This window comes from Herpailurus yagouaroundi, unplaced genomic scaffold, assembly GCF_014898765.1.
Source record: "Herpailurus yagouaroundi ecotype Mexico unplaced genomic scaffold, PumYag 162, whole genome shotgun sequence".
Lineage (NCBI taxonomy): Eukaryota > Metazoa > Chordata > Mammalia > Carnivora > Felidae > Herpailurus > Herpailurus yagouaroundi.
Window position 1 is genome coordinate 27,360,080 of NW_024412403.1, and position 5,530 is coordinate 27,365,609.

At 31.9% G+C, this 5,530-nt stretch overlaps 2 long non-coding RNA genes across 2 annotated transcripts in view; one reads left to right on the forward strand and one right to left on the reverse strand.

The window, feature by feature from the left end:
- The window catches only part of LOC121036070 (uncharacterized), a 384,864-nt gene that overhangs the window by 75,417 nt on the left and 303,917 nt on the right, over positions 1 to 5,530 (reverse strand). Inside the window, exon 5 of the long non-coding RNA XR_005793219.1 lies at positions 3,122 to 3,182. This is a non-coding gene — a long non-coding RNA (uncharacterized LOC121036070). The remainder of the gene's footprint in view (positions 1 to 3,121; positions 3,183 to 5,530) is intronic.
- Positions 4,644 to 5,530, forward strand: part of LOC121036071 (uncharacterized) — a 2,772-nt gene continuing 1,885 nt past the window's right edge. The window contains exon 1 of the long non-coding RNA XR_005793220.1: positions 4,644 to 5,394. This is a non-coding gene — a long non-coding RNA (uncharacterized LOC121036071). The remainder of the gene's footprint in view (positions 5,395 to 5,530) is intronic.

Below are 5,530 nucleotides of genomic sequence, written 5' to 3' on the forward strand. Positions count from 1 at the left end.
TCCATTCATTCATCCAATAAATATTTAGATCTTATGTGAAAACTACTGTAGGGGATACAATGAAAAATAAGGCATGGACTTTGCCCTCAAGGGGCTTACAGTCTAGTATATACTGGGAAAAAAATAAACAAGCACATAGATAACCATAATATAAGGGAGAAAGTGATGTGTCATAAGAAAGACTCAGACAACGTGCTATTAGATCATTGATACCAGCAGACTTGTTTTTTATTTTTGTTTTTGTTTTACTGTAGTGTCTAAGTAGCCAATAGAATAGAAAGAGAGACCAATGATCCCTTTGCAAAATTAAGAGCCAAATTTTGTGAATCTGTGACTGAAGAGTTGCAATATCAATGCAGTTTAAGTCACTGCTCACCAGTTCCTAAAAATGTTCGCTCATAAAGTAACAACCTATTAGAAATACCATCTTGCCAATTTTTATAAGAAGATTCAAATGGAATAATCTAGTATTTAGGGATGAAAAGATCATTTTAATGTAATAAAGCCTCAAATTAATTATCCAAAATACTCATGACACATTACCTTCTTGCACAGAAATTGGCTTGATCAGATTAAAGTGGTGAAGGATTCCTCGATGGCTCAAGTGTGCTCCAAGGAAAGCTAGAAGGTTGTACAGTTAACTCCCAGGGTGTAACTCTAAACCATACAACCTACTACCTCAACCCGGATGCACACAGCTTCCAATGTTGCTTCAAACTCCTTATCATATCTTCAGTCAGCTCCTCCAAATATGGCGGCCATACACCTACGGGCTTGGCAAGGATGTAGATATAATACGCTAACATTTCACCAATGAACTTAGTATGTGTCTCCTAGGACTATCCTAACCTCTTGGATTTCCAGCACAGGTCATACAAAATGTCCTCTGACATCTCTCCTGGCATAGTTCTCCCAGTAATTAATAATATTAAAAAGAAATAGCATTCAACTTCATTTTTCAAGAGAAAACAGCTCAATAGTAATACATAAATCCCAGTTATAACCTTTAATTTCCTTATTGAAGTCAATGAGGTATACTAACCACTATAATGTGAACTTAAGTATCTGAACAGGATCTATTCAGACCATGTTTCAAACCCTGCTAGAAAGATTCAAGTTTCTTAAGTAATTTACTATACTTGGATTCAAACTTAAATGGCTATGTTATAAACCCTTCCTAGTGTTCGACAATTGAAGCCTGCCTCTAAAGACAGATGAGGGTTAATATATACATGAGAAACAAAGAAAAATATAAATTCTTCAAAAGTAATCAACTAAAATTTAACAGGAGCTTGACTAAAATTTATTTAACGGCATTTGTCTATAACATTTTGTTAGATTACCACACTGACAAAGACCCATAGAAGCGAGCTTGTGCAGTCCACTTCACCACAAGATCGGATCTACGGGTTTATGCCAATGGGCAACATCTCACTTGGGCTCCCTATTAATGCAGAATTTGTTGTAAATATCTGATGAAATTAAATGAAAATAATCATATCGATCCTTTAGTATAAATATTTTAAATGCTAAAATGCTTTTAGTATACATATTCCCAGTTAAAGGCCTTCATAAATATCCTACACTAAATACAGGTTTCTATACATGAGAATTTAAAGACTAGTATATTGAAATATTTTTCACAGATAAATTTTGTTTTAATACTGAATATTTTGTATTTGGACTGTTCTAATTAATAACGAGTTTTAAAAGAAAAAAAAGGATATATACATGCATGTATGAATTATGTAATTGTGAGGCATGAATGTAGTACTACCAGCCTATAATTAAGACCAAATTAACTATTAAGCTAATTGTGTAAGAGTCAGACTGTGCTTGTTTTAACTCTTTTATAAAACCTCGGTTAGTGGTTTTAAGGAATGGGTAACATTATAACTTTCTCATAAAACAAGTAAGATTCTGTTGACTAGACAGAGAACGCAGGAAGTTATTGAAAAGTATTAAATGTATACATATGTGTCTATAGTTGGATTAAAACTGAAATTAACTATATTTGGATAAACTATTATCAGAAAACCAAAATTAATGACATACTAACAAGCATTATTACTACTGGCAATGTTACTACTACTAAAATTTATACTCCAGATCTATTGCATAAAAGAGAATATATCTTGCCTCTTCAACACAATATATTTAAATTTATTTTTCAAAAAAAGATATTCTTAAACATACTATATAGCTACATACAACTCTTACCTGGTCAACAGGTTGGGCAAAAATAAATTGTCACTAAAAAAATTTTAAACCACCAGACAATAAGCAAACACACAAAGAATAAACATAAAGCCAGCCACACTCACGTTTTTTAAAAGATTTTAAGCTCAACAGCAACAACATTGTAAGTTGTACAATCATTAATCGTATCACTCATATCCACAATATTTAGCATTTCTAAATTATATCTTCATTGTGAAAAATAGTAACACTACATAAAAATTACTTAGTGTTTTTTGCATGTTTTGAAATAAATGAAATGTGTTTCTTAAACTTTAAATAGATGATTTGGTCTACATAATTTTTGCCATTATTTGTTTTCTAATTATTGCCATACTTATTAAAAACCACAGTAAAAAATCAACAATCATGCATTTAATTATAGTAAAAATGTCTCAACATATATTAATAAATTTAGATGTGAAATAAAAAGCAACATTTGTTTTGGGTTTTATCATAACTATAAGAATGTATATTTTGGTTTCATTATCTTAGTAGATCAATTTTTGAAAACAGCACAACTTTATTCCCTCCCCCCAGATTTCACTTCCTTTTATATGGTATGACAAATAAAAAATATATATTTTCTTTTTCTAAATTACTTTCTATTCAACCGTTCTATGAATGGATGTATAGCTACATGAATGGATATATAGATACAGAATTCAAAGGGACTCAAACTGCACACTGATCACAAACTCAGACAAAAATTTTTCACAAAGGTAGGTAACAGTATAAATTCTCAAGCCATCAATGAAAATTCCAACAGCTAGATCCATAGAGAATATGAAACGAATTCTTATCACTAAACACAGTCAAAATTGTTTTATTTTTTTCTTTAAAAATATTAAATATTAATTGCTCTTTTGCTTTTTGTTTTTACCTGAGATGATTTTCTCCTATGATCACTTTCTTCACTTCTCATATCCATTTTAAGTTTTTCCCTAAAACAACCACAAAAGGAGAAATATCAGACAACTGCTGTCTAGGAGAATCATCTGGCTGGATGGTGGGAATGAAGGTAGACGGTCGAGAACAAAACACAATGTCAAAATGGGCAAAACCTTTTAAAGTATTTTTTTTAAAGGCTTGGAAGACTCACAGAGCCCCACCCAAGGCTACTCATATGACATATAATGTGGTTTCATAGTTTGCATTTATGCGTTCATTTTGGTTGGTGTTGTTTTCACAGTAACAGTTTTGAAAGTGAAAGGAGGCATGGCTGTTAAAGAAGCGACTAGGTTTTGCACAATGAACTAGTGAAAGCTGAAAAGAGATTTGGATTTGGCATGGAGCTTAATAAGATAATTAAGAGTGTAGAGATTAATGGCTCCTAAAAATAACATTTAAAATAATGTTTTTCAACTAAAGGATCTTGAAACATGAAAACAGGTTTATAAATGTTAATTAAGCCTGTGAAAGTTGATGCTCCATTAGCTGAGGCAGCATGAAGGAGCAAGGGCTATTTTTTAAATAATTAGTGAACAATAACCGATAAACTTAATAAAACGTTTTATTTGAATATTATCAGTATATAGGGTAATTGCAATTTCCCATAATTCTTCATGGAATAACAAAAAAGAAGGTAGAATGCATCAGTTCTATAATATTTTTCTCTTTGTTTACCCCACATATTGTCAATATGATAAAATATGATTTTAAAAGCACAACAGTTTGCTTAAAGTTTATTCTTTTCGTGGAAAATATTAGAGCACCAATTCTTAATATGCAAATCATAGTGTTCATTCATATACGCTGTATTTTTAAGAAGCACTTTCTCTTTTTAGCAATTTTTAAACATGTTTAGAAACAGTTTTAATCAAAATTAAAATAGGTGGAATACATCTGCTAATCCTTTCCCACTGAACCAGGCAAAACTGGGTTTTGCTATGAAATGCTTAAATTGCTTAGCAATTTACTTGTACAAATAGACAAAATAATTAGAATGCAATGCATTTATCTACTGAGCCAATCATTGCTTTAAACTTAAAACAAGTTTGTATGTACTTTTTCCACTAAAATACTTAATGGATATTTCTAGCGCTCTCTGGAACTGCCCTAAGACAAATGCTTCTTTTAAAATATATTTTAAAAGAGAGTATTATTGTGAAACAAGCTTCTTTTTTACTTAGCAACTGAGAACATGATCTTTACATCTCTATTTCGGTTATACTGAAATCCTGGTAAATAGTTTAAATATAACTTCCCCCAAACTAATTTTATTTGTCAGTAGTTTAATGTATCTTCTAATATGACCCCTTTTTTTTTAGAAGTTCAAAAAGTTTCTTCTTCCACATTTCAAATTATGAGTCACAGCAAACGAAAGCTTTAGTTTCTTTAAACAGCTAGGACTAAACGCTCACTTTTCTTAGATAGCAAAAACTAATACTGTACATGAAAAGCATAGATAACATATTAATGTCTTTCCAAACTTCGATGTATAACAAAAGTAAAAACATGTACCGTCCTTTCCATAGACATTTTTCTATTTTTACTTAAGTTTCTATTCTAATCAGGATTAGAGCAAGACAGCAAAAGGAAAAAGTTAATAAGAGTAAAGTGGGTGATGAGCTAAATAAGAGTACATTGAAAGTTCAAGGTTCCCCTTTTATATAAGAGTAGGCTTAAAAAGAAACAACAAAAAAAGTTATACCTGATATGAAAGGTGCGATTTCACCAAGTGCAATATATTGCTAATTATGCCATATTTTTTGAAATAATAAAAATAAGGAAGGCTCATTTGGTTATGTTGCCTTACAAAGCTGCTTTACAAAGCCCGATGTCTCTGTAGGTATACAAGCCAATGTTTGCTTTTTTTTTGGTTTGTTTTGGTTTGGATTTTTGTTTGTTTGTTTTTGTTTTTGTTTTTGAGCAGGAGCGTCTCATTTTTTTTCAGCACTGTTGCATGAAGTAGGACAAACTCAGATTTTTTTTTCTTCAGGGCTCCTGTTATTTCTTGGAAAAAAAGGACCAGGGTGCTTGTCTTCTTTTTCTTCCTTCTCGGTATTCCAGGCACAAAGCACTGCGCAGAAGCTGCACCAATCCTTGCTGTCCCTGGCAGCAGAATGGTAGAAGGTGGGAGAGACCAGGAATCCTTCCAGGCTGAGCTGACTTTAGAAATGAGGATTGCACACGTTTGTCTCCTGAACCAAAAGGGTGAGAAGGCAGGGTGCCAGTTTGCTACTCTGCTGCAATGATCTCATGCTCACTGCTGCGGCCGTCCTGTTTGCCCTGTTCAAATGCCTGTTCATTATAAACCAAAAAAAAAAAAAAAAAAAAAAAAAAAAAAAAA